The sequence below is a fragment of the Trachemys scripta genome, chromosome 1, assembly GCF_013100865.1.
Source record: "Trachemys scripta elegans isolate TJP31775 chromosome 1, CAS_Tse_1.0, whole genome shotgun sequence".
In the NCBI taxonomy this organism is placed as follows: domain Eukaryota; kingdom Metazoa; phylum Chordata; order Testudines; family Emydidae; genus Trachemys; species Trachemys scripta.
In genome coordinates this window covers 79,555,371-79,571,589 of record NC_048298.1, presented here as the reverse complement: position 1 = coordinate 79,571,589, position 16,219 = coordinate 79,555,371, and positions in this window count along the sequence as shown.

Below are 16,219 nucleotides of genomic sequence, written 5' to 3'. Positions count from 1 at the left end.
AGCACACTACATGGGCTACATCTGCACTCAATGCAGAAATCAAAGGTGGTGTAAAATGCAGCAGCTTGTTTGTTAGTGGCACGATTGCCAGTTGTATGCTTTCAAAAATCATGAGTCAGGCCCCAGAAAATCATGAGATTTTGAAGAATGTTGGGCTTTTCATTTGCTTCCTGCTACATGAGCCATTAGAGGTTATGTTTTCAAACTTTCCTCCACAACCACGAAGGCTAGAATCTTTTTTTAAAGGAAAGTTGAAATTCTCATATAATCATGTGACTCCAGGGAATTGAAGCTCTAAAAAATAACAAATATTGTGACATGACTAAAAATAGTTGGCGACACTGCCATGCATCTTTCCAGGAACACAGGACACTAGTGTATTTGGAGCTGCACTGGCTACTTAAGTCTGAGTGTAATGTAAGGTGTTGGTGTCTGACCTATAAAGCTTTAAATGACTTTGGACCTACTTTTCTGAAAGACCACCTCTCTCTGCTATTCTGTAATAGTTGATCAGTGGGGGTGCTTAAGCTGGAGTCCCATTTCTGTGAGAAGGGTCAGATGGCAGAGCATTCTCCTCTGCTTTGGAGCTCACACCCCTGAGTCTCCAAAATAGTCCTAGTTTATCAACCCTCAGGGCATACTGCAAAGGCCCACTTGTTTTCCCTAGCAGTCAGGGGTTGGGAGGATTCTGGTAGGAGATTGTAAAGATATCTCCAGCTGCTAGGTTATTATGTTGGGCAAAGGGAGGAGTTACTAGTCTGATCTATTTTTAAAATGTGTCAGAGTGCCTAAAGCAAAGGATAAACATTCCTTTCTGTGGAATGACTTTATAAATCTGAACGTCAATAACTAAATATAAATGGGTAGAGGCAAATCCATTCTGCTAAAGAAAACAGCAGAAGGCTTAGCAATATATCTACCCAAATACTTACGTTTAGATATGCATAATGCAAAAGATCAGGAGATGAGCTCTTAGTGCACTGATGTTTACCCTGTAATTCTAGCTACAGTACATCTACAAACTAACATGCACTGGGGTGAGATTCTTTTTCTCCCAAACTATTAACCTCTAAAATTACTTTAGTAGCAAAATACATAAATAGTGTATATGGAGAATCCTACTTATGAAAGACAAATAGGATTTTTTCCAGCTTATTTACATTTTAGACTTTTTCACTAATTCTGCAAAATAAAATACCATGTAATTAGCAATGAACTCAAAGCTTGATCTCCCCTCCCCCCAAGTGAATTGAAGGAAATGTGAAGTGCAGGTGCACTGCTCAGCACTTCTGAAATTCAGGCCCTTATTCATAAATGAGTTATATTCAATACAGTTCATAGCAGATATTCAGAAAGAAACAAGTTATTCTTGGAAAAACACACTGTAGCCATAAATAGTAAAGAGCAGAGATTTGCCATCAAGTAGATCTCTAATAATTTAATATGAGGGTGAGATCTCTCACTTAAGACATGTCTATATGGTAATCAAGCTGTAAATCTACAGCACTCTAGCCTGTTGCATGCTAAGGAGCCATGTGGACCCTGGTACTGTGCACTAAAAATTCCCTAGTGTGCTTTGATCTACTGTTTAAAGAGCATTAGGTCAAAACACACTAGGGGACTTTTAGTGCACATTAGCAGGGTCCACACAGCTAGTTAGGGTATGTCTACACTGGCAGAGTTACAGTGCCACTCAGCGAGCACTGAAGGGTGTTGTGTGTACACACTGTCATCTGCCTGTGCAATAGCATGTTCACACTTGTGGCAGTTGCAGCAGTATTCGGAGCGGTGCACTCTGGGAAGCTATCCCACAGAGCCCCTCTTTCTCTTCCGCTGCTAAGAGTTGTGGGAAGTTGGAGGGGATTGCGGGGCATTCGGGGTCCTATCCCAATGCCCCATGATGCATTGCTTCGCATCCCAGCAATCCCTGTGCTTCCGTCCACATTTGGCACCATCTTTCAACGGTTTGCGTACTATGCGCTCTGCTCTGCCTCTTCGGTCTGCAGGAATAGATCCCGCACTGTTGACCAGTATGCTGCTTGCTTTCACTAACACTCACAAGTGGCAGTGGAGTTATTTCTTAAACTACAAAGGCAAGAGCAGTTTGACATTGATCTTGCCACATGTAATAGCTACGACACAAGATTGCTTGTGGCATTTATGGAGGTGCTGACCACAGTGGAACACTGTTTTTGGGCTTGGGAAACAAGCACTGAGTGGTGGGATCACATCATCATGCACATCTGGGATGACAAGCAATGGCTGCAGAACTTTCGTATGAGGAAAGCCACATTCATGGGACTGTGTGATGAGCTCGCCCCAGCCCTGTGGCACAAGGACACGAGAATGAGAGCTGCCCTGCCATTGGAGAAGCATGTGGCGATTGTACTGTGGAAGCTGGCTACTCAGACTGCTACCGATTGGTCGCTAACCAGTTCAGAGTGGGAAAGTCAACCATTGGACTCGTGTTGACGAAAGCGTGCAGGGCCATTAATCACATCCTGCTCCAAAAAAACATGACTCTGGGCAATGTGCATGACATTGTGGATGGCTTTGCACAAATGGGCTTCCCTAACTGCGGAGGGGTGATAGATGGCATGCATATTTCAATTCTGGGACCAGACCACCTAGCCGAGTACATTAATCGGAAGTGCTATTTCTCAATGGTTCTCCAGATGCTTGTGAATCTCTGTGGTTCGTTTCATGGACATTAACACAGGCTGGTCCAGAAAGGTGCATGATGCACGCATCTTTCAGAACACTGGCCTGTTCAGGAAACTTTCTTCCTGGACCAGAAGATCACTGTAGGGGAAGTTGAAATGCCCATTGTGATCCTGGGAGACCCCGCCTACCCCTTGATGCCATGGCTTATGAAGCCATACACAGGACACCTTGACAGCAACAGGCTGAGCAAGTGAAGAAAGACTATTGCGTGTGCTTTTGGCTGTGTAAAGGCCCACTGGCGCTGCCTATATGGGAGGCTTGACATGGCCATGACAATATTCCTATGCTTATAGCCGCGTGCTGTACGCACCATAATATTTGTGAAGGGAAGAGTGAAAGCTTCACTCAGGGCTGGACCCCTGAGGCTCAGCACCTGCAGGCTGAATTTAAACAGCCAGAGACCAGGGCTATTAGAGGGGCACAACACAGGGCCATAAGGATCAGGGATGCCTTGAGTCAGCAATTTGAAGCTGAAAGCCACTAATATTTGCTGCAATGCTCGGGAGTGCAGTGCTTGTAATGCTAGGAGGTGATTGTGATTGGTGCAGACAATGCACTATGAAGGTGTAAAAAAATTGCCTGTGGCTTTGCAGGCTCTGTTTACTTTCAATTAATGGAATAAAGATTGCTTTTAAACTAAAACAATTCTTTTATTAAAAAACAACAACCGTAGGAGAGAGATAAATAAAAAAAACACCTCAGCACTGAGGGGGGAACGGAGGGTTCTAGGAGAAGGTGGGGTCCTGGGATGGTTAAAGATTTGCGTATGTCCAGGTATCATATCCAACCTTCTCCTTTGGAGTACAGTGCAGCGGGTACCGTACTTCAGCAGGGCTAAACTGCAGAGGGACGGGTGTTGAGTGCAGTGGGTACTGGGAGTCCACACTGGAGGATTATGAGGAGGGAGGAGTGGAATGCGGCGGGTACAGACCGGAGCCAGGAGGTTGATAAGAGTGTGTTGACAGTGTCTAGGGGGTGCATGGCAAAGAGTTTTGTGACAGTGGCTGAAGTGGACGGTGGGCGCAGAGCTGCTCGATTTGCAGTGCTAGTAGCGCCTGGAGCGTGTCCACTTGGCGCTCCATAACGTTTAAAAGCGGCATGTGGTGGTACGCACATCAGACAGACACAAGCCTGCTTTCTGCAACCCTCCTGCCCCCAACAACTCACTTCAGTGATTCCCAAAATCAAAGCCACTTACCGGGGGCTCCACTCCTGTGTGTGCTTCGCCAAGATCCGACAGCTGTGACTGGCTAGTCTCCACCGGAGGAGAGAAGAGCTCCTGGCTGCATGCATCTCTGACCTTCGAGTCATCCTCTGCCTCTGGGTCCCCCTCCCTCTCCACATCCTTGTCCACGATTTCCTCCTCCTGGCTCGGTCCACTCTCAACTGGCATGCGAGCCATTGAAGTATTCAGTGGAGGTGGGGTTGCCACCGAGTATCGTATCCAGCTCTTTGTAGAACCAGCAGCTCATGGGCGCAGTACCAGAGCAGCAGTTTGCCTCCCATGCCTTGTGTTAGGCTTTCCACAGCTCCTTCACTTTGACCCTGCAATGTGTCCCAGTCATGGCCCCTGTCTGTCATGCATCATGAAATCTGTCTGTAGGTATCAATTCCTACTGCTGGAGCGCAGCTGGGACTGGACAGACTCCTCTTCCCAAATGCTGATGAGGTCCAGCAGCTCGGCATTACTCCAAGTGGGGAATTGTCTGGTGCATGCAGCAGGCCTGGTCACCTGGAAAGATGCACTGAGACCACTGCATGCATCACTGAGCAAACAGGAAGGGGACTTTCAAAATTCCCAAGGAATTTAAGGGAGGGGGAGATGATGGTTGGTCATCTGAGGGCAGGGCAGTAGAGTTCAAACTGATGACCAGAGGGGCGAGAACTGGCATTGTGGGATACCTCCTGGAGGCCAATTGCAGCACTGTAATCGACCAGGGTGTCTACATTGGCACTGCAATGCTGTAGCCCCAGCACAGAAAGCTCTACGCCTCTCGTCGGGGTGGTTTTTTTACAGCGCTGCTACTGTGCAGTTTCTGTGCACTACAACTCGGGAGGTACAGCACAGAAAGCTGCTTTACTGCCCAGAAACTTGCCAGTGTAGACAAGGCCTTAGTGTGTGACAGGCTAAGAGCGCTGCAGATTCACGCTGCAGCTTGCTGTGCACTAAATCACCATACAGACAATATCTTACAATACCTCTCTCTTGCCTTACTCTCCTTCAGAATCTCTGAGAAGAGGGGGAGAAATGTGTTCTTGTGACATGGCTGTACCAAGTCTATGCTGGAGACGGCTAACTTGTGTCTCATGAAGAAAGCCTATCCCAAGCCTCAAGATGCCAGGGGATTGTATTTCATTTACATAATAATTTATAAATAATCCCTGCATTAACTTCCCCCTCCTTTTGTCTTCTGCCTTCCACGGTTTTTCCAAACTGATTATAACCTGTTTTAAAAGTTATACTCATTTTGCTCAGGGACATTTCTATCTAATCACATGGCCCTCTGTTGTACTTTAGAGGTTTTTATTTTAGTTTTCTCACTAATTTAGAGACCTAGAGTAAAACTTTCAAAGCACCTAAGTCCCATTTTCACAAATGACTTAGGCACCTAAGTCCCACTGACATGCAGAGAGACTTAAGCTCCTAAGTCACTTGGGTGCTTTTAGAAAATGTTACCCTAATGTTATATGTTCCTGTGTATATAAAACTACAGGTGGACAGGGAGCAGGTTTGAAGAAACTCAGCTCTCAATATCTGAACATACAGATTTATTATCCATTTACAAAAGAAACACCTAATCTGGAATTCTGTCTGCCTTGGGCCAAAGCCTCAGCCCTGCTAAGGTCCCTTTTTCACTGCTCAGAACAGCTTTATAGGGGCTGCTGAGGATTCCTCAGTGCAGGACATCTCTAGCATCAGGAGCACGTAGGAAGGTGCCAAGTGGGCAAGGTGCTGGGCCAGATTGTAGCGGTCTGGCTGATTTTTGGCTGAGATTGATGGCTATGAGCTGGCTGCAGCTGGCATGCCTCAAATCAGTTGTTAGTTTGCACTAGGGACTCTTCTGCCCTCAGGATTAGGAAAGTTGGCTTAGAGCCACCTTCCATCCCAAGTCCCCAATTGTGCTAACTGTAAGCACAGCACAGTTGAGGATCTGTCTCCTTGTTTTCTTAGTTTCCATAATAGCTTGGTAGGAGTAAACCTACTGCCAAAACCAACTGATCTTCCACCCACGTAGCTTTTATAATGAAACTGTTAAACAGAGGAGGTCCTGTTTTTAACATAGGGCTGTATTTGTGTGCACAAATATTTGCATGTTCATGAATGTTGTATGTGTACATTCAACTATTGTGCACACACGTGATAGTGCCAAGATTTTGGGAAATGGATAATAGCACCAAATGGTCTCATAACATCCTATCTAGTTACTGGAAAGGTCACTTTGTTTTTTTTCTTATCATCTAATATTAGGCAAGGCTGCCACCTTTACCCTCCTCTTTGATTTAGTAATAGAACACATGGACAGATTCATTTGGTCATTGAATACTAACTAGAGTGAAAGTGGATGGAGTCAGTGATAAAGTTACTGGGCTTGATTCTCATTTACACTAAGGCCACTTTACACCTGTCTGGCAATGCAAAGATACCCTAAGGTGGAAGTAGCTACACTTGCATCCACTTTAAGACCTCTTGACACTGCTTGTGCGGTGTAAGGTGGCCTTAGTGTAAATGAGAATCAGCTCCACTCTGATCACTGGCTTTCCCCACTAATCCTATATTCATCTTTCCATACCTGCTTCATTAGCGCTAAATAATTCCAGGGCCCAGTAAATGCGTGATTTTCTAAAATCAGAGGTGTTTGTATAACCTACTTGGATGAATTAGTATCTAGTATATTCCTCTTAATGCAGTGGGTAACGGATTCCAACTATTAGCAGTCAAGTATTTTTTAAGTTTTTGTCCCATAAGCTTTTTCTGCTTGGTACAACAAAGGTCAGCTCATCTGGTGTTTGGAGTTACTGCGTGCTATCAAGTTGCATAAGTGATTCCAAATATTCTGGGGGCCTGACCACAACTACACTTCCAAATGAGACTTGGCTAGCAGTGTTTCCTCCTGCCCTTTAACTGATAAATCCCAGTTTGGCATACGTCAGTGATATCCTAAACTATTACAGTACAAATCATTATTTCAGGCTTGACAAAGCCTTGGCTGGGATGATTTAGTTGGGGATTGGTCCTGCTTTGAGCAGGGGGTTGGACTAGATGATCTCCTGAGGTCCCTTCCAACCTGATATTCTATAATTCTATAATTATTGGAAAAGCTATTTGTCCATTGACATTTTAGTGACATGAATATGAAGTAATGGAGAGCTGTGTAAAGCATAAGTTTGAACTTGATTGTGTAATAATGGAGAGGGGTAAGTGCATTGGATTAAAGCTAAACACCCTGTATGGCTTAACTGGGAGGCAGGTACATATAATTATAGCAGAATATGGCATCAGAATTAGTGTGGAGGTAAGAGCTAAATATATATCAAGACAGAGAATCCTGGCTATTGCTAATCTCTGCAGTAGGCTTTGTTCCTGATTTGTTTGAATAAGCTATCTACCTATTTGCTTTCAATAAATCATTGTTCCTAACATTTAGCCATATAGCATGGAGGGAGGAAAAGGACGCAGAAAGAGTGAAAGGCAACGGGATGTGGGAGGGGTTTCTGTACTTGTACAGTGTCCGTTCATGTTCAGTCCTCTTCTGTCTCGTCTAATCACTGTTTTACCCTGGCATGTTCTAGGGTGACCAGATGTCCTGATTTTATAGGGACAGTCCTGATTTTTGGGTCTTTTTCTTATATAGGCTCCTATTACCCCCCACCCCCTGTCCCGATTTTTCACACTTGCTGTCTGGTCACCCGGTTGTCTCCCCTTTGCAATAAAAAAGGAAAGCCTAATCCCTACACACATACACCGGGGTGTGCGTAATACTGGTTACAGTGCTAAAATTCTCCTAGGGTGAAGGCAGCCACCAGGCTGTAAGTGGGGTGTATTCCTGACTACTCCGCTGGTTGTGGAATGAGCTGAAGGTAAAAGTAAGGCTCCTTATATTGGTAGAGCCATATACTCTGGACTGAGCCATATACTCACTCTGCCACCAGGAAAAAGTTATCAAAACAGTCCACGTTATTGTACATATTATCTGTCATATCCACATTTATGACCTCAAAAGTGTCTGGTGATGTAAGTTACATAGTAGAATCCAGTTATAGAATTGCATAGTAAAGTTACAACATGGTGACTTCCAACATATAGTGAAATTTGGACCCAATTCCTGATATTGGGTTGTACCAAGCATTTGAATGTGTGATGAAAAAGAAAAGATCAACACCCTTTCCCCAACTATCTTTTGTTTGTTAGCAGTGCTGCCCTTTGCACCGTACTAAAGGGCTAGATCTGGCTTGTGAATAAAAGGCTGACTTTTGGAAAGGACACTCCTGAATCTTCAACTTATCTGAAGGAAAAACAAAATATACTTCATATCAGAGGCTGATTATGGTGGGCTTGAGGTCAAAAAGAGTGGGAGAGTGGAGTGTAACTAATGAATAGTTATCTCCGAGTCTGCAGCCAACCTGAAACAGCTTAATTTCTGCAACACGTGGTCGGGGGAAGAGGACAGGGGAGTAAACAACTCCAGAAACTGCAGGAGAAGCCGAGCTGAGGTTGGGAGGGCAGAACTGCTGTTGCTTTCATTGCTCTAGAAAATGATAGACCCCGCCCCCCCACTTTCAGACCATTTTAAGCATTATATATAAGAATCATAATCCACCATATGTTGTAAAAAGCTTTATGTATCAAAAGTAGCATATGGCCCTAATTTTGCAGACTTGGCTAAAGAATCATAATGTAATTTGACCTGCAAGGGTAAGGGTGTGCAACTGATTAGTTTCAAGTTCTAATAACAGCTTAAATGTAACATAAGGAATCTTGTTTGACTGAGAAAATACATGGAAACACAGAGCAAATACATAAATCTCTTGCATACCATAGTGATGAGCATGGTATAAATGTTGTAGGTGACAAATGCTAGAAATATATAGGGCTTTGATTGTCCCACTGCTTTGAAAATGTACTTCCGCTACAGAAGATAAATATCTGAATGAGCATTCTTGTCCAAGAATCCCAACAAATGGTTGTACATAATTTAAAAAATACAAAAAAACAACCAAACAAACAAACAAAAAAGCAACCTATGGGATAAACACCTTCAGTCTGGCAATTAGCATGTGCCTTTTCCCCCTAAGATCTCTAACAAATACAAATATTTATAATCCTATGTAACTTTCAGAGTAGAAGTTTCAGCTCTGCACGTAATCAGTTGTGAGAAGGATTCATTGTTGGATTTGGAAAGTGTTGTTTAGCAAGTAAAATTATGCTGGGTAGTTTTGTCAGTCAGACTTAAATTTAACACAGTGCAGCCAGTTTCAAATGCCATGCTGCAAGGCGAGAACAGGTGTTAACAACTCTGCCCTTCTTCCTAAAGCCAAATGAAAGAAGCACAGCTGTATGCCCTTTTAAAAAAGGAAAATCTGTATGTTGCCTGGACAAGGCTTCAGAACATCAACCCTTAAATATTAAAAAAGTGTTGTTGTTTTAATTGACACTTGGTTTGAGCTTTTTTAAATGCACTGGCATGTACCTACTAAAGTTGGAGACAGATCCACTCTAAAAACTAGAAAACAAATATGCTAATTATCAGACATGCTAAATCCCCTGCAATACTAGTCAGACCCCACAGCTGGAGCACTCAGTGTTGCAAGGGAATCGGATCTAAAATTCCTATTAATTAGAGGAAAGAATACATTTACAAACCCAACTCAAACTGTTCAAAGACTTGGACTGTGTCAAATATGGTACGTACAAACATGGATAATAAGAAAACCTTAGTGTCTCAATTTTAAGTTCATGGAGGATAGGTCCATCAATGGCTATTAGCCATTAGCCAGGCTCTGGGTGCCCCTAAATCTCTGACTGCCAGAAGCTGGTATTGGATGACGGGATGGATCACTAGAAAATTGCCCTGTTGTGTTCATTCCCCCTGAAGCATCTAGCACCGGCCTGAGTCAGAAGACAGGATACTGGGCTAGATGGAGCATTGGTCTGACCCAGTATGACCATTCTTATGTAAGGCCCAAACAGGCTAGCAGACTTTTGGGAGACGGTACTGCAAAATCTATTGACAGGCATTTTTCTGAAGAGGTTAAAACAGGAAAGGAAACCTGAAGCTTCGGCCGAGGCTTAAATTCTGCTCTCATAGTACTGAATCTGAAATTTACATTAGTCATGAATTGGTCCTCCACATGTCTCATGAAGCAGTTATACAAAACATATGTTTGACTTTTATGGTCACCGCTCACACAATGTAGGCGGTCTACCCAAGGCATAAATGCTAGTAAAACTTAACAGTTCATGAAGGTACTACTCATCAAGGAAACATCTACAGAAGTTTGCTAAACCAACTATTACAGCCCCAGCCCCAGCCCCAACCCCAACCCCAGGCAAGGGACCTTGTGAAGAACCACCTCACAAACTGTAGGCAGTCCTGTCAATTCCATCTCAACCTGAACAGGCTGAAAAGGTGGTTCTAAATAGTATTTCCACTTAAGGAGGCAGGCCCTTAAAGGCACAGTAGCCACAAATGAGCCTCCAGAAATATTATTATCCTACCCCCTCGCACTTCCTATCAAGTTAAAGATTAACAAGGTAGCATGCGGAAACTACTTCTTTCTGCAAAAAATACAGCTATGGATTTACTTCATTCTGGGGTACTAGCCATTGCTATTAATAATATTTAAGTCACAGAAAATGTGACTTTTTTTTCTTACTTGTGACATGAACCAATGAAAGATTCAATTTTTCAGGTTTAACTTAATTCCCCTTTAATGATTTATCCCCGTTACGAATGCCAGGAAAGAGAAGAAGTAGGTGACTGTAATGCCTAGCCAAAGGGGAAGGAGGAAAAACACACCTTTTCCCTTACAGCCAGAAAGGATATTGCACATCTTTTTCTGTGTTGTGTTAGAGATGGGAGGCCTCTCCCAGATAATGAGATTCCAAAGCAAAAACAGGTTTCTTCACTTAGCAGACCCAGGTGTAATAGGAGTAGGTCTTTTTCACAAAGCTTCCCATACAAGATGGAGAGCATAAGTGTTCAAAATAATAAAGCAAAGTGTAATCAATGATATTTAATGAATGCTCAAATACTCTCACAATTTCCATGAACTATTGATGTGCTACCTGTTTGTGTACATAGTTTTTGACCAATTAGACACAAATTATATTAACAATTCATTCAGAAGTCTACTACATAAGGCATATTGGGCTCTGATTGGCTTTTGAAAGCCATAAAGCTTTAGGGTCAGTGAACTTGACTGGGACTTTCCAGTAGATTTATTTGTAATTTAAAAAAACCTGGGCAAGAGCATCAGCTGGTATAAATTGTCATAGCTTCATTTCATTCAGTGCAGCTAAGCCAATTTATACCAGTTGCGGATCTAACAATCAATATTTAATAACCTACAGATTTCTTCATTTGTCTTCTCAAAACCAGGACTCCTTTCTATGCTCTACTTTTTGTAGGTGTGCTTGACTCAGTCTGCTTTTATCCATATTTATCTTCAGTTGAAATTTCAAAAAATGTAGGAACCCATAATGTTTTTAAACAGTAGTTAATAATCCCTTAGTGCAGCTAGCTTAAATGTAGCAATGAGCTTTGTGTATGGCACTCCTGCTTGTATTCTGCTTGTTGGGGAAAACAATTCAGCAGGTTCTCAAATTCATGAGGTGGAAACTGAAACTATTTGCAAATACTTCCTATTTGGTCATCCTCATAACTGTCAGAAAACTGCTCAGGTTAGATGGTGAGGGGATACAGAAAACAGTCCAGTTTCAGTACCTGTTTCTTATACTACTGAGCTTTTCAGTTCACAAGCACTCTTGAATGAGCTCTAGGCAACAAGCAAACTTTTCCAAAGACTGTTGGCTAGACCTCTAAAGAGCTGCTTGATGATGACACAAGTATTAAATTTTTAATCAAAATGACAAAATACACCCGAATCTTCCAAAACTTCAGACACTTATTCTTGCTCCAGAAATATTTGTTCTTAAAATTACAGTCAAGATACCCAATATTTGACACTCCAGAAAAGCATATGTAAGTGATAAAGTTATAAAACTCAACAGAACAAAGTTCCTTTAATGTTAGTTACGGACCCTCTAATGTCATGTATGCTCTAGGACAGGGGTGGGCAAACTTTTTGGCCCAAGGGCCACATCTTGGTATGGAAATTGTATGGTGGGCCATAAATCCTCACAAAATTGGGGGTTGGGGTGCGGGAGGGGGTGAGGGGTCTGGCTGGGGGGTGAGGGCTCTGGGGTGAAGCTAGAAATGTGGAGTTCAGGGTGCAGGAGCGGGCTCCAGGCTGGGGTTGGGGCGCGGGGGGGGGGGGGGGGGGGGGGCTCGGGGGGGGGGCTGAGAATGATGGGTTGGGGGTGCAGGAGGGTGCTCCAAGCTGAGATTGAGGGGTTTGGAAGGCAGGAGGGAGATCAAGGGTGGGGCAGGGGGTTGGGGCATGGGAGGGGGTCGGGGTGCAGGCTTTGGGACGTGCTTACCTCAAGCAGCTCCCAGAAACAGCGGCATGTCCCCTTTCCGGCTCCTACGTGGAGGTGCAGCCAGGTGGCTCTGCGTGCTGCCCCGTCCACAGGCACCACCCCTGCAGCTCCCATTGGCAATGGTTCCCGGCCAATGGGAGCTGCGGGGGTGGCACTTGCGTCAGGAGCAGCATGCGGAGCCCCCGGCTGCCCCTATGCGTAGGAGCCAGAAGGGAGATGTGCTGATGCTACTGGGAGCTGTGGCGAGCGAGGCAAGCCCCCAACCCCGCTCCCCGGCCGGAGCAGGGCAAGCCCCAGAACCCACTCCCCGGCAGGAGCTTGAGGGCCGGATTAAAACATCTGGAGGGCCAGATGTGGCCCCCGGGCTGTAGTTTGCCCATCCCTGCTCTAAGAGCTGACTCAGATGACGCTATCTTGTCACATTGATCCCAGTGTAATTGATTGGAGTTTTGCTTAAATAATGACCAACTAAGGATGTGTTACAAAGACCTGAACTCTGTTTACATTTACCACTGATGTATTTTTGGGCCACGTCAACACAGGATTTTAGGGAATTTTCTCACTGTTGTTCTATTTGTATTATGGTGGTACCTCAAGGCACTAATCAAGAATTGGAGCCTCATCGCGCTAGGTACATTATAGAAATATAACCAAAATGTTCCGGCCCTTAAAAGCTTACAGTCTATAAGAAAAGAGACAACAAATAGCTACAAGAGACGGATAAGAGCATAGCGTAACAATGAGACAGTTATGATTAGTGGAATAAGTAACAGTCACAGCCTGTGACTTAAACATATTAAATCTTTGAGTGCATACCAGGCCTTGATGGCAGTTTCTGTAATATGTGCACTGACTTATCTAGTGTAGATAAATTCTAGCCGTGTGGCATGGGGCATTTACTGAACATTAATGCAGCTATCTCTTGGGCAGTTCATGCTTTATGCACCTTGTTTAACCTCACTCTGCTGATGGTTAGAAACTTTCTAATTTCCAGCCTAAGTTTATTCATGGCCAGTTATACCCATTTCTTCTTGTGCCAACATTTTCCTTTAGCTTAATTAGCTATTCTACCTCCCTGGTGTCTACTCCTTGATGTATTGATAGAGAGCAATCATATACCCTCTCAGCCTTAATTTTGCTAGGATAAACAAGCAAAGGTTTTCGTCTCCTATTGTAAGATAGATTTTCCATCCCCCTGATCATCCTAGTAGCCCTCCTCTGCATCTGTTCCAGTTTGAATTCATCTTTCTTGAATACTGGTAACCAGAACTGTACAGGGCAACACATGATTTAAATCCACTTCTAAGTGATGAAAGAAAGAATGGCAAATAATATTTTAGAAATATGCTTGTGTTTGTATGATTGAGCCAACACTACACTTACAACCTATAGGACTTATCTACACTAGGTTTCAGCACTGATGTAGATATTTTGGCAGCTGCACCAGTGCAAATCCCTAGTGCACTTGCACTGCACCAGCATAAAGAGTGATTTGTGCTGGTGAAGTCACTTTTTATACCAGTGCAACACATCTACATTAGTGACTTGCACTGATGAATACCAATAAAGCCATGTGAGTATGGCCTACGCTTGATGTTTGTTTGTGTGGTTGCAGTGAGCCCATAGTGGATGCATCAGCAAAAACAATCCCAACAAGGTCTTCTCTCAAATTCCACAGTTAAGTCCACAAAGCATTCATGGATTTTAACAGTGACTCATAGATATTTACAGCCTTTGAGTTAAGCAGTTGAATATGAATGGCTGTATAAACTAATTGACAGGCTGGCTGGCTCTGCTCTCTAGCAACACATATGTAGGCAATCAATGTCACCTTACTGGCTAAAATGTTAATGCATCAATTAACAAAAATCTTGGTTTGAGAGCCAGCATCTTTCCGCTGCTCTGTCTAAGGTCTGGTCCAAACTAGGAGTTTTAACAGCGTAAGTTCTGCTGCATCCTGCAACCAACAGCTCTTTTGGCAGAGCATGTTCACATTGGATTGCCTTTGCTGAGACAGTATATCCTCACAGTACTAGGTTTTACTGGCACTGTGGATAGGCATCCCTGTGTCACCCATGTCACCGGTATTACCTTAGGAAAAATTTCTGCAGTGCTTTGTGGCATTGTCACAATTACTGGTTGGGAATTATGGGAGTTTGGGTCAAATTCTCACATCCCTCTGACCAGGAGCGGCGACAGGGTGTTTGGCACCCTAGGCGGGGGTCCTTCCGCGCTCGCGGTCTTTGGGGTACTTCGGCGGCGGGTCCCGGAGCGAGTGAAGGACCCGTCGCAGAATTGACACCGAAGACCCAGAGCACGGAAGGACCCCCCACCGCCGAGGGCGGCAAAATGCCGCCCCCCCAAATCCTGGTGCTCTAGGCAACCGCCTAGGTCACCTAAATGGAAGCGACGGCCCTGCTTCTGGCCCGTCCTATAGTCTACTCTTTTTCACCCCTTTTTGCTTCTCACTGTCAGAAACATGGCTTTTGTATCAATCAAAGCTGCCTTATCCATTTTAAGGACAAGGGAAAGGGATTCTTTTGAATTTTCAGAATCACAGGAGGAACACAGAGGATACATGCAAGAGAGTGAAGTGACCAGCTGCAATACCTGCAGGTATTCACTGACCAATTGCACAGAGTGGAGTGGCAGTTTTGAGTCCAGAGTGGTGGGACCAGCTCATAGTGCAAACCTGGGACAAGCAACAATGGCTTCAGAACTTTCACATGCAGAGGATTGTGTACCTGGAGTTGTGCACCAAACTCACCCAGCCCTTCAGTGGAGAAACACTCAGATGAGAGCTGCTCTCCCAATAGAGAAATTGGTGGTGATCGCTGTCTGGAAGCTTGCAACGTGAGATTGTTATTGGAGAGTAGGCCAGGGTAGGAAAATCTGTGGTAGTGGCACTTGTCATCCCGGTGTGCAAGGCCATTAAGCATGTTGTGCTGCACAGGCTTGTCATGCTGGACAATGTCCAGGAAATCATAGATGGATTTGATGCAATGGACTTCCCTTGCTGAGGTGGGATAAACAGAAAGGGGTACTTCTCCATGGTCATGCGAACATTGGTGTGTCATTATGGATGATTTAGCAATGCTAATGCTGACTGATCAGGAGAAGCCCTTGATGCTCACATCTTTAGCAATACAGGATTTATTGAAAAGCTGCAAGCAGGGACATTTTCCCCACACAGTCTTATTGACATTAATGGGGTTGCAATGCCAGCTGTGATTCTTGGGGACTCATCCTACCCTTTGCTTCCTTGGCTCATGAAGCTGTAGACCAGGCACCTGGACAGAAGCAAAGACAGAGTTAACTATCTCCTGAGCCACTGCAGTGTGTGCCTTTGGAGGATCAAAGGGCAGGTAGAAAATGTCTCATGACAAGGCCGGATCCCAGTGGGGAAAATAGTCCTGATGTTGCATGTTGTTTATTGCATAACATCTGTGAGGCCAAGGGGGAAACATTACTGCCAGGATGGAAGGATGATGTGGCCAGGCTGTCTGCTGATTTTGAGCAGCCTGAGACATGGTCAGTTACGATTGCCACTACAGGTGCTGTGCTGTTGAGGGAAGCTTTAAGACAGCAGGCAGTAGTCAAGCAGTGCTTTACTTTGTGTTAGTGCATGTACAGTAATTGGTTTATCAATTGTGTGGGGTGGGGGAATAGGGGCTATTCTTTTAGAGGACTTCCATGTCTGTTGAAAGACAGAGAATCTATTTTGTGAGAACTCAGAACTTGTATTTGTTGTCAATGATGTTTAAAGAGGAAGGTGCTGGTCAGATGCAGCTGCATCACAGCATGCACTAGCTGGATTCATAGCTGTTCTCCCCG